The sequence below is a fragment of the Miscanthus floridulus genome, chromosome 16 (assembly GCF_019320115.1).
Source record: "Miscanthus floridulus cultivar M001 chromosome 16, ASM1932011v1, whole genome shotgun sequence".
Lineage (NCBI taxonomy): Eukaryota > Viridiplantae > Streptophyta > Magnoliopsida > Poales > Poaceae > Miscanthus > Miscanthus floridulus.
The window spans coordinates 107,860,946-107,882,024 of record NC_089595.1 but is presented as its reverse complement, the minus strand read 5'-3'; the positions used below and the strand labels follow the sequence as shown (position 1 = coordinate 107,882,024).

The 21,079-nt window shown below is 45.3% G+C and overlaps 1 pseudogene; it reads right to left on the bottom strand.

Moving 5' to 3' along the window:
- Positions 1-144: 144 nt before the first annotated feature.
- Positions 145-18,073, bottom strand: LOC136511222 (pentatricopeptide repeat-containing protein At1g03560, mitochondrial-like; annotated as a pseudogene).
- Between the last annotated feature and the right edge of the window lie 3,006 nt (positions 18,074-21,079).

Here is a 21,079-nt window from a genome sequence, read left to right as displayed (position 1 = left end):
TGTGGACACCAGACAAAACGACGGCGGCGCTTGGACGGGGCGCATCCGCGCGTGGAGGTGGCGGCGCAGGCGCGCTCGCGCGGCCAGGGGCGCGTCCCATCCCCGCGGCGAGGAGCTATCGTGGCAGCAAGGCGGCGACGGCGGCTCCAGGGCCGCACGGTGCCACCACGTTGAGCTTCTCCGACTCTCCGAGTGCTCCAGCTATGACGGGCTCTCGTCTCGAGCGTCGCCGCCGCCGCGAAGTCCGAGCCCGCGCCGGAGAAGAAGGCTGCCAAGGAGGCCGGCGTCCCTCGGTGCGCGGCTCGCAGGTTCCTCAACGCCATCTTCAACGGCAGGCCTGAGCCGCCAACGCCGCCGTCGTCGTCACGGGGGGCGGAGTCCGCGTGCTCCACGGCGTCCTCCTACTCACGCTCAGGTCGTCCAGGAACTGGAGCAGCAGGAGGCGAGTTGGGCATCGTCGTTGTCACGGTGGGGACGTGGATCGACTCTTGCGCGACGGCGCGGGCGTCGTCGCCGTCGTCGTCCCGGCAGGGATGCGCCACCGTTGCCAGATCGGTATTTCCTGCACCAGCTTAAATGCCAGATCGGTATTTCCTGCTTTCCTTAGCGCGTTGATCATCATCGTTCGAACCCTCCCAGGTATCTCACGGCCCTTCTGCACAATGCCATATGCTAATTTGCAGGCCTGCTTGAATCTGCCAGTCTTACACAACACATTGATCATATCCTCATGAGCTGTCTCAGGAATCACACCCATTGGAGCCAGTTCATCCAATATCCTCCATGCACGGCTGAATTTACCAGAAAGGCAGAGTCCATTGGCGAGGACCCTGAAAGCTGCAGCTGTTGGGGTGATTCCCTTATCAATCATGCTGTCCCAGAACTTCAGTGCCTCCTCATTCTTGTGTTCCTTGAACAAACCATCAATTAGAATGGTATATGTGTAGACTGTTTGATCACAGCCATCATCTTCCATTCTCTTGTTCGTCCTGCTTTGACTAATGCGTCGATCAGAACATTGTAGCAATACGAGTCAGGCACAAATCCTTTAGCAATCATCTCCTCGAAGAGCTCCTTTGCTTGGTCAACCATCCCAGCTTTTCCAAAGCCATCAATTAGGCTTGTATAGAAAATGGCATTCACTGCAACACCCTTCTCTACACAACTCCTGAAGCACGCAAGTGCCTCATCCATATTGCCAAATCTGCACAAGCAGTTAACAACCACACCATATGTGACCGCGTCAAGCTCAACTCCACTGGCCTTCATCCTCTCAACGAGTGCCATTGCTTCTTTCTCCCTCCCGAATTTACCCATCGAGTCAATGAGCGCAGTGTACATGGCTGCATTGGCTGGGCAACCTCGCTTCAACATCCTCTCAAACACAGCCAGCGCCTCAAATGGTTTCCCGTCCTTGCTGAGGGCGCCGATCACCAGCACATAAGCATGTTGAGGTATCTCCTTCCCCATTCCCCTCTCTTCCATCTCTTGGAACAGTGCTATGCATTGTGGAAACGTGCCCTCGCTGTAATGGCGCTGCATGAGAGTGAGGTATGTCACCTTGTCCGGCGTGAGCTCTGCCTGTTCCCTCATATCCGCAAGCCGTGCCATCGCATCCTGCGTCCTCCCCTCGCGCAGTACCCCTTGATGAGAATGTTGTAGGAAACCACGTCGGGACGCACTCGATCTTCCGTGGACATTGCGTCGAACACGTTGATGGCAGTGTCAAGGAGGCCAGCGTTGACAAGGCCGTCCAGCAGGCAGTTGTAGGTGAGCCTGGACGTCTCAATGTCGGCGAGGCGCATGGCCTGCCACACCCACAGCAGCTCCTCGGAGAGTCCGAACGCCGCGAGGCTGCGGATCAACGAGGCCGACGACGCCGGCGCGAGGTGCCTCAGGACAGCGTCCCCGTGCGCGCGCAGCTCTGCGACGAGCTGCCGCGCCTGGCCGGCGGCGTTGGGGCCGGCGGTCTCCCTGGAGCGCGTGAAGGAGTGGAGGAGGGAGACGTAGCAGCTGAGGAGGTGCTGCGGGTGCGCGAGGAGGTCGGCGCCGTTGGGCAGGGAGCGGAAGAAGTGGAGCGACGGGAGCGGGTGCGGGGTGAGCTGCGGGGATGGGACGCGCCCCTGGCCGCGCGAGCGCGCCTGCGCCGCCACCTCCACGCGCGGATGCGCCCCGTCCAAGCGCCGCCGTCGTTTTGTCTGGTGTCCACATGTTAGTTAAGGGGAGAAGGGTGGTGGGGCCCACATGTCAGTTAACGGTTCACGGATGGCAAACCCGACGGAGTGTCGTATAAGGAACGAAAGTTGAACTCGGTGTTAAATAGGGAACGAAAATTTTTTGAGGGCCAAGAAAGGAACGGGTCATTTGTCTGGTGTCAAATAAGGAATTCTCTCTAGAATCATTGTCCCAATATTCAGCAGAGCTTGATGTACGAATAGATTTCGAGTTTGGCAATGAACAAGGTGGTGATGCTGGTGGATGGGATGGTAACGATGAAGGTGGTGCCAATAATGATGGTGGAGCACGTGTCGGGGATGAAGATGATTTGGAGGACATGATTCAAGCCCTTGGACTAGAGATTTTACTAAGTAGCCCGAAAGGTCTAGAAAATTTGGAAAGGATGACAAAAGCATCGAAGGAGACTGTGTATGGTGTTGAAAAGGGTTGTCCGACACATTGGACATTGCTACGTTTTGTGCTTGAGCTGCTCATCCTGATGGCTAAGTATGGCTGGTCAGACTATAGTTTCAATGATCTATTGCATCTCCTGTCATGGGTGCTGCCACAACCAAACTCAGTTCCCGCCAACACATACCAAGCGAAGAAGGTCATAAGTCCATTGACAATGGGGTTGAAAAAATCCATGCATGCCCCAACCACTATATACTTTTTCATGGCAAACGTTCAAGTCACTAGATAAATGTCCCCAGTGTGGGGCCAGCCGATACAAGAATAATGACCTTTATGGTGGGGACGAAGCCTCTACGGGGAAAACTGGAATAAGAAGGGTACAAAAAAGGTGGTACAAGAATCTCAGCCCCCAGAGGACACTCTATTAGGCAACGATGCAAAGCAGAGAAGAATTCCTGCCTTGGTAATGTGGTACCTGCCAGTGACCAACCGCTTGAGACGTATCTTCCTAAACCCTAAAGAAGCTGCACTCATGACATGGTGGGATGATGAGCGCAAGGTGGATGATGATAAGATTGCACACTCGGCTGATTGTAGTCAGTGGCAAAGGCTTGATGAGAAGCACAAAGAATTCAGCGATGACCTAAGGAATGTACGGTTTGGCTTGAGCACCGATGGAATGAATCCCTTCAATGAGAGGATGAGCGACCACAGCACATGGCCAGTGATCTTGACCATGTACAACATCCCAACATGGTTGTGTCAGAAGAGAAAGTACCTTCTCCTCACTATTCTTATTTCTGGCCCTAAACAACCAGGCATTGATATAGACGTGTTCCTCGAGCCTTTGATACAAGAAATGGAGAGGCTATGAAGGCATGGGGAGCAGATGTATGATGCGTTCTGAAAGAAGAACTTCATATATAGAGCAATAATATTTGTTACTACCAATGATTACCCCCACGTTGTTTGCTTTGTCTGGACAAATCAAAGGAAAGACGAGATGCTTGGTTTGCATGGATGGTACTACATGGGTGTACCTGGATGCATCCAAGAAGATAGTTTACCTAAGGAACCGACGCTTCTTAAAGACAAGTCACAAGTACCGTAGCAAATTGTTCTTTAGATTTTATGACAACGCCCCGGAGATTGAACCCCCTCTGGAGAGACATCATAACGGAGAACACGTGTACAAAATAGTGAAAAACATACGCGTCATCTATGGAAAGAAGAATCCAGATGGGACGAACAGAGATAGAAGCACACCTCCTGTCGAAGGAGTACCTTTTAAGAAATAATCGATCTTCTTTTAGTATCTGCCTTATTGGCCAGACTTGGAGGTCCCCCATGCCATTGATGCTATGCACATGCAGAAGAATGTCTTTAACAGTCTGATTGCTACCTTGATGGACACAGGCCAGTCAAAGGATGGTCTGAAAGCACGGAAAGACATGGTGCAACTAAACGTGATGCCATAGCTTCACCTAGTACCTGAGGCTAATGGAAAATACACTCTGCCCACGGTATGCTTCAACCTAACACCAGACGAGAAGAGAGCTATATGCACTTTCCTAAGGGGGATCAAAGTCCCGACTAGGTTTTCAGCAAATGTGAAGAAGCTAGTGTCGATGAAGGACATGTCAATAACACACTGCAAGGCTCACGATTGCCATATGATGCTGACAGTGTTTCTACCTATTGCAATCAAGGCTATAAAGCCAGAGTTCTTGAAAATGGCCATCACCCGCATGTGCTACTTCTTTTCGAAGATCTCACAGAAGACGATTGGCAAGCAAGAGTTGAGTGACCTACATGAATTTGTGTTGAAGACACAAAATCAACTGGAGATGTGTTTAGCTCCTGCTTTTTTGATATAATGCCACATCTCATGATTCACATGGTTCATCAGATACAGGCGCTGGGCCCTTGCTACTTGCATGAAATGTGGTCCTACGAGTGGTTCATGTTGGTTCTAAGTCGATACGTGCATAATTGAGCATACCCAGAGGGCTCCATGATAGAGGGTTACAGTACTGAAGAAGTCATCGAGTGCTGTCAAGAGTACCTAAAAGTACATAAAGGGATTGGTAAACCTGATTCTCGTCACAAGGGTAGGTTGGCTGGGAAGGGCACCAGTGGTAGAAAAGTGTTCATCGACCATGATTACAAAGAGATGAGTCGGGCACATTACAGTGTCTTGCAGAGTACACAACTGATGCAACCGTACATTGATGAGCACTTGGCTATCATTATGGCGGAGAGAAATAGCCGTTCGGATGATTGGGTTATGAAACAACACAAGCAATGACTAACTACTTGGTTGAAGGACCAAAATATACCGCCTGGAGAAACCATAGATTCTGTTACCATCAGTTGGTTAGCGGAGGGGCCATCGAGACAAGTGATATCTTGGAATGCTTATGACATCAATGGGTATACGTACTATACCCACGCAAAGGATAGTAAATATGTGAACCAAAACAACGGTGTTCGAATAGAGGCTCTCGATGGATTGGGGCGAAAGATCTAATACTTTGGCATCATTGAAGAGATATGGGAACTTGACTATGGAAGGGATATAACGGTGGCCCTGTTTCGATGCCGCTGGATCAAACAACACCAACTAAACGAGATCGGATTGAGAGTCCTGGACCTCGAGAATCTAGGCTACCAAGATGACCCTTGGGTGCTCGATTCATGTGTCACACAAGTTTTCTATATGTCTGACCCACAAAGTAACCTCCCCCCGAAGAAGAAGACAAATCACGTGGTTGCCTCCGGGAAATAGCACATTATTGGAGTTGATGGCGTGGACGATGTTGAAGCTTACAATAACTACGATGAGATGCCGCTATTCACAGACTTTCCTAAGAAGATCAGTATTGTGGAAAAGAACCTCCTCAAAGACATATTGCCATGGGAACGAAAAGGTGTCAAAGAGAAAGTCGTTACAGCGGGCTAGCTAGTTATTGAACGTGGAGTGTTTATATAAGTGTGTGTTTATAAGACTTCATTTATGGATACGTGTGAGACTATATTTTTATGTACATGTGTAAGACTACATATTTTTGTATGTGTGTGAGACTATATTTATGCATGTGTGTGAGAATACCCTTTGCAACATCCAGATGACTCTATTTGAGCACTTCAAATTTTCAAATTTAAAAAAAATGATAAGTTCGAACGAGATTTTCAACCATTAAATGATTTCAGCTGAAAAAGTGATGAATACCAAAGTTGTATAACTCATAAAATTATAGTCGAAGTTTTAAAATTCAAAATTTTAATTTTTGTTTTTTTTGTTTTCTATATTGTTTTGACTACAATTGTTTTTATATATATATGTGCATATACACAACTGTTTTTATATTACTTTTATTTTGGTCACAATTGAATATACACAATTGTTTTATATATACACAATTGTTTTTATAATACAGAATTAATAATTAAAAAAAATAAAATCACTCCAAAGCTGTAAGGTTCCTATAGAAGCGAAATCTGCTCCTACATCTCTATCTAGCACCTCAGACATATCACTCCAAAGCTGTCTAGCTACCACACAATCGAAGAAAAGATATATATGAATAATACTTTGGCTCTTTAATATTTGGAAAGATTGAAGCTTTCTTCATTGGAAAGAGCAAATTGCTTGCGTTACTGTCCCCTCTGAAGCTTTTATGTTATATACATGTAATGGAGATACCAGTGGGCTTTTTCTCGAAACTGAGATCTAGATTTTTATATATGTGATGCCTATATGACTCATGCATTTTGTAACGCATCATCTCATGATTCTAAATTAAAACAACATATATAGTATTATATAGTGAGTGTAATGCTGGGCGGAAAACACAGGTCATCCATTGCATGGCTCATCTCTCTGTTGTCAACTTGTCATCCTTTACCCCTCAAAAAAAACTTTTAACATGGGGACTGTTGTCAATTTTTTCATCTTTGTGGTCTCCATTGCTCATTTAAACTGTCAGTTAGTGCAACTTGAGTCAGTTAGTGCAACTTGCAAAAAGGCTCACTGTTTTTAGAAATGCCCACTACTTTTAGATATGTGCATTGTTTCTTGAGCTTGTTTAGATATGACAGTGAAATAGTGGGCAATGCAGTCATCAGCTTGTGTGCTTATTTATGTAAATGCTCATTGCATGCTTGACAGCTGCTTAGTCTGGTGAACTGATTAGCATGCTGCTTACTTAGAAAATATTGCTCAGGCCCTGTCATTGTGATCAAAATAAAAATTGCATGCTGTTGTATTATTAAGAGAGAAGTTGCTTGCTGCTGTATTATTAAGAATTTCTATGCTCGAGCTGTATTACTAAGAAGTTGCTTGCTTGCTGTATTATTAATTCCAGCATGAAACTTAGATGGCTCTTGAACTCTTGAAAATAGTCTGTTTTAATATATGCTTATATATGCCCACTATTTTATATATGCACAGTGAGTCTTCTTGCAAGTTAATACATCCTATTTCCTCCATTGCTCATTTAAACTATCAACAAATTGGCTTTATTTCCTATCACATTGTCAACATGGTACTACTGATGCTTGTATTCTATCACATTGTTCTTATTAATGGCTTTATTTCCTAGAACACATTGGCTGTTCTACTACTACTATACTACTGTCCTACTACTACTACTACTACTATTGCTGCTGCTGCTGCTCTACTACTACTCTATACTACTCTAGTGTTGGCTGTTGCTCTGCCCTCTTCCCTATACTCTTAGAAACTACTACTGGTACTAGCTGGCTACTAGCTACTCTACTTGCTGCTAGCTACTCTCCTACTATTACTAGCTGGCTATCTAAGTTACTAGATTTTGATCTACAGGGGTCTTCCAACCATGTGGCAGCAGTCAACTGTTTTTTGGCTATTTTTCCTATCCTCTATGTTTGGGAAGCAGCAGCTACTTGTTTTTACACCTTTTCCTCTCTATATTTGTTAAGCAGCTGTTGCTTTTTTTTGCCAAATCTCCCCTCTCCTCTCCTTTCCTTTGTTTTGCCGATGATGAAATTATCTAAGTCCATACATTATATGGAATATGAGCTGATGATCAAGAACTTGTGAGGAACTTGGCATCATTAGCAGCCGCCCCTACATTACCTTCTCCTCTCTTCTCTGTTATGATGCCTTGATGCTCCAAGTTCAAGATCAGATGATGATTGACATGTTTCTGAGGCCTCTACTACTGCTACTTCTTGTTTTTTTGACATATTGTTGTTTTATAGGACTACTTTGTTTTATAGACCATTTTTATTTCTTATACCTTCTCGCGTACCTAAAGCACACTTTCTTGCATCTATTAGAATAAAGCGCAAAATAATATCGCGGACACCAGACAGTGCAGCCCGATGCCCCGAGCATGATGAGCAGCCAACCCTTGAGGAGCAAGCACTAGATGACCAGCTTACTCAGGAATAGTTCGATAACGAGGTAGAAAAAGATCTAGAAGTGATGCTTACTCAGGAGCAGTGTGACGAGGAGGAAGCCCCCGAAGGAGAGGCTACTGAAGGCGAAGAAGAAGAGGATGATGATGATGATGATGACTCAGAAGAGGGATATGAAAGTTCCGAGGATCCTTTCCCACGTGAAGCTAGAAGGAGGCCAACGGAGGAAGATTTGGACAAGGATTTTGACCCGAACGAGGAGGTAGGGAAAAAGCCTTAGCTTATAAATTTTGCTAAAGCTTTGGCTGTGTTACCTCTGCTAACATTTTGACCTGTCGTATATATAGGTCCCTCCTGAAACTCGGAAAAGACAACGTCGACGTTTGTGACATCTCGCTGGACAAGACGGAGTAGAGAAAAGGAGAGTAGAGGCAACAACCACAGAGACGGATCACGATGCCTCTGCTCCACAACCTCAAGACACAACCATGACTACCAATCCTAAGAGGAAACGAGGGGATAGAAAAGGAAATCTATATCCAGATAAGGCATGCTATGTGATAATGGAGGTCGGGCCAGCAAGGGAGATCCTTGAGCCGAAGGAATTAAGAGGATGATTCCGTAATGCGATCGGAGCCCTAGTAAGAGATAAATTGAACCCAGCAATCCCTAATTAGAAAGAGGTACCAGAGAACACAAAGAATGCACTATAGGATAGACAGCTGAAGCTCAATTTTAGATTTCCAGAGGGTAAGCACAAATTGGTAAAAAAATGCTATCAGGATGATGGGAGGGTCATTCCGACGTTGGAGGTCGGAGCTCAACATGAAGTATATCCAAAAGGGGTTAACTCCCTTCAACGAGTTCGGCAAAATAACTCCTAGTCAATGGGAGGAGCTCGTGGCTCAGAAGACTTCACCAGAGGCATTAGAGCTGAGTGCTCGTAACACCGAGCTGGCGAAGAGGAACAAACACCACCATCATCTAGGCCCCGGTGGCTACTATGCCAAGGAAGAGCAGTTTAGGAAGATGGATGAAGAGGCCGTAGCTGCTGGGAATATCGATGTGACGAATTTGAAGGTACGCTTAAGGAACTGGATATATGCGAGGAGTACAGAATCATCCGGCGATAATCTTAAGTTTGATAAGCCGGAGACCCAAGAGGCAGTATCAAGGATACTAAAATATGCTGAAGACAAGGAGAAGGGCTCATTCAATCCTTCTAGAGAGAGGGACGAGCTTAGCCTTGGCTTGGAAAACAAGGAGCACATAGGCCGTACCAGGGGGCTAGGGAAAAGGACGACCTGGAAGCAAGGATTCGAAGAGGACAGGCACATGTACAAGAAACATTGCAGAGACCGGGAGACTAGTCTTGAGCTCCAAGTGAAGGCTCTAGTTGTGAAGGTGCTGGAGGAGCAAGGACTGTCTATGGAGCCACGGATATTAGTGACGCCGCTGGGAGAACTGGCATTAGTTGGTAGCCCTCCAAAAGTTCCTAGCAGCCACGGTTCCACTGCAGCCACAACCTCCGTCGATCGCATACGGGAACCAACTAGTTGCACCTTGGTGTTTCTCAGCGGCCAGCAGAACACTGTGATGGAGGTGGCAATGGGTGTGGCACATCCTCCTGGTGGCTTACACAACAATAATAAGATACCGTCGGACTACACTAGGGCCGAGGTGTATACAGTGAAGCCCGAGTTCATGCAGTAGAGGATAGACTACGCAACTCCCGAGGGGCTGGTGTTACTGAGAGACGTTATGGGGTAGTTCATCCTCTGGCACAAACGGGATATTATATTGACTGCTTCTTCGTTGCCTCCCCCTCTCTCAAATTTGGAGCGAGTTGTTGAGGTCGGGGAGATATTTTCACCGTCTCGTGACCCCCACATTCCTGAGATGCCACATTCTTCCCCGCCTCCTAGCGAGCATGTGCCTGATGAGATGTCACAACCTTCTCCAGCTCGTACTGAGCAAGTGCATCATGAGATACCATAGTCTTCTCAACAAGCACAGCCGATACATGAACAACGAGTGCCTCCTGAAGAAGGTGATGCACAAAAAGATGAGGACGTGCGTGAATGGGAACTTCGAAAGAAGCATCCAATCACCATAAGGCTAGTTTATGTTCCGATCAAAGACGTCTCGTCGGTGTCCAAGTGGTTTTCCCATGACCAGTTCAAGCCTGAGAACCAAGTTAAAAAGGTCCCATCACAGGGTTCTGAGGAGGCCGTCACTAGCAAACTCCACCAAATTACAAAGTAGTATCCAAATGTTGATGCCATCAAATGGTCAAAGGATTGCCCGAAAACATATGAAAGAGGCAAGCCCTTCCTACCAAACCGGGACATCTAGCGCCTACCACTTGGAATGAGAAGGTTCCATGATTGGTACTTGTGTGTTCTCCCAACAAGCATAGATCTCATACAAGCATGCTTCTTCACCGGCACATTTGGAAGTCCAGCTGGGAAAATTGTCTTTGACTTCAATGACATGCACCCATGCTTTCACCTAGGAGAAATGGAGATGAATCTAATTCGCACGTGGTGCCTGTAAGTCTTTGTCCTCCCGATATGATATGAATGTAATCTTTGAATTTTATTGTAACTAACCCACGCCGTGATTTGTAGAATGCAAGTGTACATTGTCAAACAAATGCCAAGTGTGAAAGCCGGGTATGTAGACCCTAAAGCTATAGCCCAAATAAATTTTAATTACCCTAAACGGTGGACACTGGATGCCAAAGAGCTAGCTGCTGCAAAGACTCTTCGGGAGAAAGAGCGCATCCGTATGGCGAAACTAAGGGAAGAGTCCCTTAAGGTTGCGACATGCATTGCCCTGGCTTTCAAAAATCTCCAACAACACTCTACTATATGGCTATCATACAATTTCGAGTAAGTTCAACTCTATACTTAAAGCTTTGTTTGATATATTTTATTCGATGTAAAAGAGCTTATCTAGTTCTATGATTAAATCCATGCAGCAACCACTGGATTTGTATAGCCGTCGATGTCGGGAGGAGCATGTCATGGGTCTTTGATTCATTAGATAGAGACACGGTGACATACAAAGACTTCATATCAATTCTCAAGATGTATACATATCGACAATCCTCATTAGCTTATATGTTTGTATACATACTTATAACATTCACTTTTGGATACTAACAAGTTGTATTTGCTAAAATAATTCGAACAGGGCATTTATGTTCTATGTCACTAATCATCATGGAAGGCATGATCCAGCGAGGAAGGAAAAGCTAACTATAAAAACACTATGTGCAGTAAGTGTAACTTACTTCTTCAGTACTCTATTACATGGCTGTCAAAAGCATTACTTAATATTTTCATATGCAAAACACACAGTGCCCCAAGCAAAAGTCTGGGAGTATACATTTTGGATACTATATATGTTCTATGATGAGTAACACCGGTGCCTACAGGAGACACCCCTTAAGGGTAAGTTTGAACCTCTCCACTCGTAGTATAAAAACTTCATACATGGTATGAAATACTAAACCAAAACTTGTTCTCTTATAGTGGAAAGAAGAGAAAGGAATGAAAAGAGACCCATACAAGGATGACCAACTCTTAGAGCTTGTCGACTATCATGACCGAGAGTCTGAGTTAGGTATAAATCCTCAGTACCAACACCTTCGTGAGACTGAAAGGCTAGCTCTAGGACGTTGATAACAATATGTATGGAATTTGTATATTTAATGATGGATTGTATATATTCTTGTGAATTGGACTTGTAATTATAGTTTATAGAATACTCTTGTGCTTGTAGTCGCAGTCGCGGGACGTTCGGCAACGTGAATGTGGTTCGAAACGTTGGTCGCGGGACGTTCGGCAACGTGATTTTGAATTGTAAATTTAAATTTTTTTACGGAAAAACATACTATAGGGACGGTTCTAGATTGAACCGCCCCTACAAATACCTGTTTGTAGGGACAACTGGTACTACAGCCGCCCCTACAATCGATTTGTAGGGGCGGCTGGTAATACGAGCCGCCCCTACAAATCGATTTGTATGGGTGACTGGATTTGTAAGGGCGACTGGTAATACAAGCCGCCCCCACAAACAGCCGCCCCTACAAATCGATTTATAGGGACGACTGGATTTGTAGGAGCGGCTGGTAATACGAGCCGCCTCCACAAATCGATTTGTAGGGGCGGCTGGAAACACCAGCCGCCCCTACAAATCGATTTATAGGAACGGCCTGGGAACCGCCCCTATAAATATATGATTTGTAGAGACGGTTCGGTACGAGCGGCTGATCAAACCGTCTCTACAAATAGTTACGAGTCATCCTAAAAAAATTGATTTTGTAGTAGTGTGGTATTAGCTACATATATCCGCTCGTGGCTGACGCCAGCGCTTTCCTATTCCGCGTGTGCACTGACAGGGCCAGTTCCAGCAAGCCCACTGGACTTGCGTTCGCACGCATGCACGCGCCCCCTTTTTATCCATTTTTTATTTAGTCAATATTGTACGCGTCGATCGTGACCTCATCACAAGCCCCAAGTTGTTCACTCTTTTTTTCTTTCTCGGACAAAGTTGTTTAGGTTTAGTTGCTAAAAATTTTCACCTTAAAGTGTCACATCGAATCTTACGGCATATGCATGTAGTACTAAATGTAGACGAAAAAAACTAATTATCCAGTTAGGTGAGAAATCGCGAGACGAAACTTTCGAACCTAATTAGTCCATAATTAGACACTAATTGCTAAATACAAACGAAAATGCTACAGTAGCCAAAACTAAAAATTTTCGCCAACTAAACGCGCCCTTAGGGCCTGTTTAGTTCCCAAATTTTTTTACCTCAAAGTGTCACATCGAATCTTGCGGCACATGCATGGAGTACTAAATGTAGATGAAAAAAAACTAATTGCACAGTTAGGTGAGAAATCACGAGATGAAACTTTCAAACCTAATTAGTCTATAATTAGATATTAATTACTAAATACAAATGAACGTGCTATGATAGCCAAATCCAAAAAAATTCGTCATCTAAACGTGGCCTTACTCTAGCAGCAGGCGGCAGCACAAAAGACATAGAGGGGGAGAGAGAGAGAGGGAGGGAGAGAGATTTCTGGTATGACACGTATCTATCGACAACTTGCTTGCTTGCCGAGATGGAGCAAGCAGAGTCCGGTGCTGGAGCATAAAATATTACACGTACTTATATTAGCACACACGGCCATCTATCCTTATCTATCTCGCCGCCGGCGTGCGTGCGTGTCCATTCAGGTCCTGCACGCACATCTTTCTGTGATTCTTCTTCCACGAGTTTTCACTTACTACATTTTTAAAAATGCTATCCAACAACCGAGTGTTAGAACACTCGATTTTTCCTAGCCCACGCGCCCTCTCTCTCTTCTTCTCCAAATCCGGTGGCCTTAGAAGGGAAATCGAGGGAGGCAGGCTAGCCATATGGTGGGAATGGCGGGAGGGCCGTGTTCGAGTCCTGGCTACGGCGAAGGCGGCCAGGCTAGGTCTGGGCGGGGGCACCCATGTTCGAAGCTCGCCGCGAAAGAAGGAAGGGGAGGAGAAGGAGGAGGCCACCACTCCGGTGAAACCCTAGCACAACAGCGGCGAGGAGGAAGAACAGTGGAAAAAAATCGAGTGCTCCCCACTTGTAAAATACTCGAGTGTTGTATATAGAGATTTTTTAACACTTTTTTATACTAATTTTAAATCTAACATCGTTTGTTTGTTTGTTTCCAAAACTAACACTTTTGGCCGCGCCTATTGCCATGGTGCGGTGAAAAGCCTGTGCCGCGCCATGTATGGTGGCGCGGCGGGTGGCTGACGTGGCGACGACCGCAAATGTTGACCGGTGACGTGGCCGGACCTGCCGCGCCACCAATCTTGACGCGGCAGTGCTGCGCCACGGAGCATGGCGCGTCAGTACCTGGACGCAGACAGAAGATCGGTTGGTGTCGGTGAGGATCGGCAGTGACGCGACCATGGACCCCTGGAAATTTTTTTATTTTCAACATTTTTTGTAAACTAATTTTAAATCTAACATTGTTTTTTTTTTCAAAACTAACACTTTTCAACCCCTCGCCGATGGGCTCCGACTAGGTGCTCTAGTCCGACATGAGGTCGCGCAGCACGGTCGACTACCGCGCGTCTAACGAGGGTGCCTTCTTCGGCGATTTCGTGGCGGCGATGACCAAGCTCGGAAGGATCGGGGTCAAGACGCCGGCCACCGGCGTCGAGATACGCCAGGACTGCCGGTTCCCGAACTAGTTGCTACTTAATCTCGCCGGCAGTGCTGCCACGACGTATCAAAACGAATATGAAGCAAATAAATGAAGTCCGTGCGCAAGTTGACAAGCTACCACATAACATTTTCATTGGTTTGACATAAGTTCAACATAACATAACCAACTAAGCCTGCAAGTTTCGGACGCCAATATTCGTTCGACCTAACAAATTAAGACCTATGAGTGTAAGGATCTCTCGGACGCCTCTGTCTCTTTAGATTTGTTGGCAACACATTGGGAGTGTAGCCAACGTCGGTGTGGTCGCGTTGCCGGTGCGTACGGCTCGTACCCTGCAAGTATATGATATGCACGATTACTTATAATCTTTATGATCTTTTATTCTTGGAGCCTACGTATTTAAAGAAACTACCTTTGTTAGTACCTGTGAGGCTCCCTGGGTACCAAGCGGGGCACCACCTATCTCAGACATGCCGATCTCATCCTACGGCCAATCGTCCCACTGGTCATGCTGTCTGCGGAAGCCCGGGGGGTCGTTGTCGTTGTCGTCATCGTCCTCGTCGTCCTCGGTTATAGGGTTCTTCCTAGCGCTATGATGTGGTGGTGTACGCACTGCGGAAGTGGCACCTGTCACCGGCTGAGAAGAGTCGGCTGATGTCCTTAAAGAGGTTGAAGATGTGCCACCTGACTGCGCTAGGAGTGGCGGTTCCACCCAAGGAGTGTCCATGCAGCTCAGCTTCTGAGCTAGCTTCCTGCAACTCTTCTTCACCTTCTGCATAAATAGACGTTAAAGTTAGTGCATTTCCCAAATACATATACACTGAAGAAACATTTTTGGAATGGACAAGTTTATGTTTACCTCCACAAAAGCCTCGAGAACGCCTGACCCCTGCCCTCTAGACTCGTGAAGCCGAAACGCTGCTTCGTTAGACATCCTTGACAATTATGTTGTCTGGGTACAGAAACGCGGTTGGACAGTTTTAGTACACATACTTAATACCAAAGGGATAACAAATTGTACCATTTAAGTATCTTACCATGTATCTTTAAAGCGGGGCTCTCTGTAGCTATGTGTCCTCCCTAGTGGCAACGTCGTACACATCTTCGATCATATCTTCCTCCGAGTCCTCGTCAATCCCTCCTCAGTGTACGGGGGCTTGATATGTGTACCATGTATCGTCGAAGGTGTGCTGGTCGTGTGGAGGACCCGCATGGACCGGCTGCGGTTCCCTGTTCTGCCACAAGTAGATGTACGCGTTGTGTGTCACGCGCCAATCCTTGGTCTTGTACCTCTTCCTGCGGTCATACCTGCAACAAAATGGTGTTAGTTGTACCACACACACCTCTGAATTGTAGCTTTGTTATTAATCGATAAAGCACCCATGCAATTCTTGGTTGGTGGAGTAAAGCGGTGGTGGGTAGCCTGTCATTCTTCCAAACTATCTGCAGACCCTAATGGGCAAGTGAATCTCGACCACGTGGAAGAAAATAAGAGGGACGTTGCAGCAATACTCGTCTGACTCATCCCTAGTGACAGGACTCAGATAGTACTCGAGCTACGGAGCATCCCAAGGACACCAATGCACCTGAACATTTCGTAATTGAGTTAGGTTGTGATATAGTGTACATCGAACAAGACACATGTATGATAGTAAAGAGAGCGTAACATGGTGCTGTGTCAGGATGTCGAGACCATCCGTGTACTCCCTGTACTTGCGCCTTACATTCCCTCTAACTAACTCTGCTTGCATCTAGATATACAGAGTTGTAGGGAGTGTATCCTGCCCATTCCATTGCTGTATTGAACACAATAATGAATTAGCCATTAATAATTTCATCATATGTAACTGCCTCGAAGAATATAGTGAACCGGAGTACTTACTGGTAAACCAGTATTAAGGGGCTTCCCAACGGGCCATCGTTTCCAACACCAAACCTGGAGTAGGTAGGAGCAACCCCAAGGTTCGCATACCCTGAGGTGCGACGGTAGGCAACGCATAGCTATCGATACGTCCATGTTAGGACTGCGCTGCCCCAGCTGTACGCCGCTATGTTCTCCCACGGCTGGCGTAGTATGTCAAGGAAGATCCAGCAGATGCTGTTGCCCGAGGCGTCTGGGAAGAGGAAAGCACCAAGGAAGTGCCAGAGCCACACTCTAGATTACCTGTCGATCTGAGCCTCCTCAGCTCGTGGGTCCAAGTAATCAAAGCGCTCTGTGGTCTAGGACGACGAAACACCAGAACTTTTTCTAAAATTCACCAAAGAAAATGAGACCCGATGGATGCAGGAAAGCAATGCAAGTATTAAATAGGCTTGAATTGCTCACTTATTTTTCTTTGAAACCTTGTCGTTCGGTGGAAGAAAGCTAGTGAACTGAGCCACCAGCTCTCTCCAGTGATCGTTGTCAACTATACCTGTCACTGGAAGTCTTCCCAACCGAAGGCCAAAGATAGCCTTCACGTCCTGCATGGTCAAGGTCATTTCACCGCAAGATAGGTGGAACGTGTGAGTCTAAGGCCTCCACCTATTATAAGAATATAACGACTATTAGTTGACTCAAATTTGTTATAAGAATGTTTATGTACAAAGAAGGCACTCGCACCTGTCTACAGCTGCACTAAGTAGTGCTGGGTCAAGGGGTGGAAGACCGTAGTTGACAACACGGACAAGCTCGAGGAAGCCGGCACGCCGTATATATGGCGCGTAATGCTCGTCCCACTGGTGCGCCCTGGTGTGTGTGCAGGGCCTCAAAGGAGGCAAGGCCACCTCTGTGTCGGTGTCACTCAAGATGTGTGCTCGGTGTCACTCAAGATGTGTGCTCGGTGCTGGTCGTCGTACTCCACCTCAAGAATGGGATACAACGGGTGCTGCGTGGGAGGGGACATCCTGTTACAAATTGATAAACAAAGGGTTAGAGTGTTCAAATTAACAATATTCAAATTAACATTATGTAGCATTGCAAAATTTGAACTACTTGTTATGCAATACGAACACAATATGAAAGCACATGTATATATTCAAAGTAACATTAACAAACATATTAAACAACTTCACTAGGAAAATAAGCATTTGACAAAACTTCATCAAGTCATCCAAATCGACGTATCACACACTACTAAGTACCGACACTTGAAAACTAGTATCTATACCCAAAATCCCTAACTAAATAACTAACTATAAACTAAATAATAAATACATAATCAATCCCTAAACCCAAAATCCTAACTAACAGTAATCTGAACCCTAACTACCTAACCAAACCTTAACTATACTACAACACACAACCTCAAACCTAAAAACTACCTACCTAAACAAACAAATTCACTAACATAACTATCCTAAATCACTAACCCTAACTATCCTGAATCACTAACTATACTAAATCACTAACTATCCTAAATCACTAACTATCCTAAATCAATAACAATCATAAAACCCTAACTATCCTAAATCACTAACTATCCTAAATCACTAACTATACTAAATCACTAACTATCCTAAATCAATAACAATTATAAAACCCTAACTATCCTAAATCACTAACTATCCTAAATCACTAACCTAACCATCCTAAATCACTAACTATCCTAAATCAATAACAATCATAATAACATGAAATCGAGAGGAAGGTACCTTGATATGAGCGGGCGGCCGTGACGCGTCGGCGTTCGTGGCGTGGGCGCGGCGCGGCGGTAGTGGGCAGGCGCGGGCGCTGCGCGGGCGGGCGCGGCCGTTCGGGCGCGGGGCAGGCGCTGGCGGCGGGGCGCTGCGCGGCGGCGGCGGGCGGGCGGGCAGGCTGGCGTGCATGCATGCGGGCGGGCTCGCTCATGATATTTATCTGGCCCTGCCGGGCCAAGATCGGTGGTACGGTAGGCCCTACCACGTCACCGGTCCGCATTTGCGATCGTCGCCATGTTAGCCATCCGCCGTGCCACCATACATGGCGCGGCACAGGCTTTTCGCCGCGCCATTGCAATAGGCGCGGCCAAAAGTGTTAGTTTTGAAAGAAAAAACAATCAGTGTTAGATTTAAAATTAGTTTAAAAAAGTGTTAAAAATAATAAAAAATCTATATAGACACCTCCTTGTTTTTCTCCTTAAGTTCTTGGTACTATTTAATAGCGAACGTCATCGCAATCACCTTTAATTTGTGCGTGCGGGCGATCGATATACATATATTCCTCCGACCCATCCTATACGATGAACTCGATCGAAATCACGCCTCGCTGACACATAGTTAATTCCAGTAATCCAGATTAGGCACGCACACGCACATATCTGTCGTATCATATCACACCAAAAGAGATCGATTCCGTCACCGCGAGTGCTTTTCAATAGGACTTTCTATAGTTCGATCCACACAGTCAGCAAGTGCTTTCTTACTCATCGTATCATTGATCCTTGGGTCACTAGCCAGTTAGTTACATGTCATCAAATGCACATGTGCACGTTCGTAGTACGCACTGACGGCGGCTCCCATTGGAGATTCCACGATCCGGCGGTTTGTTAATCGCGAGGGTTTATCCAACTGATGTGGCACTTTTGTTATTCATTAGGCTGGCATCATACGTAGACGCACTAATACACTCTTTCTTCAGGACGGCTGCCCGGCTTCTCTCTATTCCGGTCGATGGATAGACATATAGATATAGATAGATTACGTACGAGATCTCGATCTCATCAAAAGGAAAAGATGATCATGTAGTTTTTGTTCTTTCCAACGTGGGCACGCAGCTGATAACAATCATCATTTGGCGCACATTTAACTTGACCGGAATTTCAATATTCGCTAGCTGCTGTGCTCTTTTGACCAATGGACGTACTTCTGCTGTCCGCGCATCATTCGTCGCGGTAATAAGTACAGTACGTAGTAGTAGCAGTGGTGTTGTTTTACGATTTTAGTGCGTGTTTAGTTCATAAATTTTGAAAATTTGGCTACGGTAGTACTTTCGTTTTTATTTGGCAATTAGTGTTCAATCATGAACTAATTAGGCTCAAAACGTTCGTCTCGCAATTTTCAACCAAACTGTGCAATTAGTTTTTTTCATCTATATTTAATGCTCCATGCACGTATCGCAAGATTCGATGTGGTGGCTACTGTAGCACTTTTTGAAAAACTTTTTGGAAACTAAACAAGCCTTTATATTTACAGCTGATGGGACTACATGATGCGGCTGCGCTGATGAATCAACTAGGTAGCCATCAGAGTTTTCCAGCACCAGCAGTGTACATATGCAAGAGTACAGTTATTTACTCTGAATTATTACTGGTAGCTATATATAGCAGCAGTTGACGACAACTGAGTAACATTTCTGCTCTCTCTCTGTTTTATTATATATTATTTCTCCCTCTCTCTCCGTCCAAAAAGAACGAAGTCACGGTGTACGTGCCGATCAAACTTCCTTGACTGATTTTTTAGAAAATACTAACAACATTTATATCTCCAAATAAATTTATTATAAAAATATATTTAATAATATATGTAATGATTCTAATTATGCACAATAAATATTAATATTTTTATATATATTTAGTTAAAGTTGTAAATGTTTGAATTTTTTTGGGAAATGAGGATGACCTTCTTTATAGGACGGATGGAGTTCTAGTAGATAGCTTTTATATCAAAATAAATCCAGTGAGAGAGTTCGTTCAACGTACGTATAGTACTCTGTGATGGCGCCAAAGTCTTAATTTTAATTGTTATTCTCTTCGATCGGGTAGAAAGGGAGACGACACATAATGGACGAAATTCAATCTAATCCCGGCTTCAATGGGTAAGCTGATATGCATGCCTGGAAAAATGCAAGCATAATTCTCTCGCAGGTGGGGTGTGGGTCTCTCGTGTCATAGATAACGTCGCAGTCATCACATGAGGTGGTCACACTGAAATATATGTTGTGTGGGCTGTGCTAGCTTTAATCATTCTGCACTGGATAATAGACATGTATGGGTAATTTATTACATTCAAATTTAGGTTCTACGTACTTTGCATAGCCTTTCATAATGACATTGCTGGCTAATTTATATATAAATTTAGGGGTTATTTTAAATATTTTTCGTAATGGCATAGGTGAATAATTTAGATATAATTTTAGAAGGTTATTTTAAATTACCTTTCATAATGACATAGGTGGCCAAAGGACTCTAGCCCAAGTGGTTAGGGAATTCCGACGGCACCCCTCAGGTCTTGAGTTCGACTCCCCGTGAGAGTAAATTTCAGGCTGAGGGTAAAAAAAAATCCCCTCGCCCGTCCCCATAAGCCAAAGCGTAGAACGGCCCGGCCCGGTTCTCACCCGAGGGTTAGGATGGCGCGAGGGTTCGGGGGTGTGGCAGAACCGCCCGAAATAACGCACTTACAGAGGCGCTCGTCTTCCACCAGACACTAAGCACCCCGTAAGCAAGCTACAGCTACGGTTTCCGTCAGGCACACCCCAAGGGAGAGCCCGAAAGATCCATATTTTTTCCCAAGGATCAATAATGAGAACGAGTTACAATACTTAGAACATTTCATACATCCGGAGTTTTTTAGAAATTACATTATTACATTACCAAATGTCAGAGTGCGGAATATTAAACAGCGGAATGATAATAAACATCTATCGGCAAAGAACAAGAATCCGTCTGTACTCACCAGAAGAATCCTTCACACAATGGTACTCCTCAAGCATTACCTGCAACAGGGGTAAATAAACCCTAAGTACATAATGTACTCGCAAGACTTATCCGACTAGTGGGAATAATTTCCCGACACCAAGAGATATGATAAGCTTTATGGTTTGCTGGTTTGCTTTTTACAGAAAACAATACTAATAGT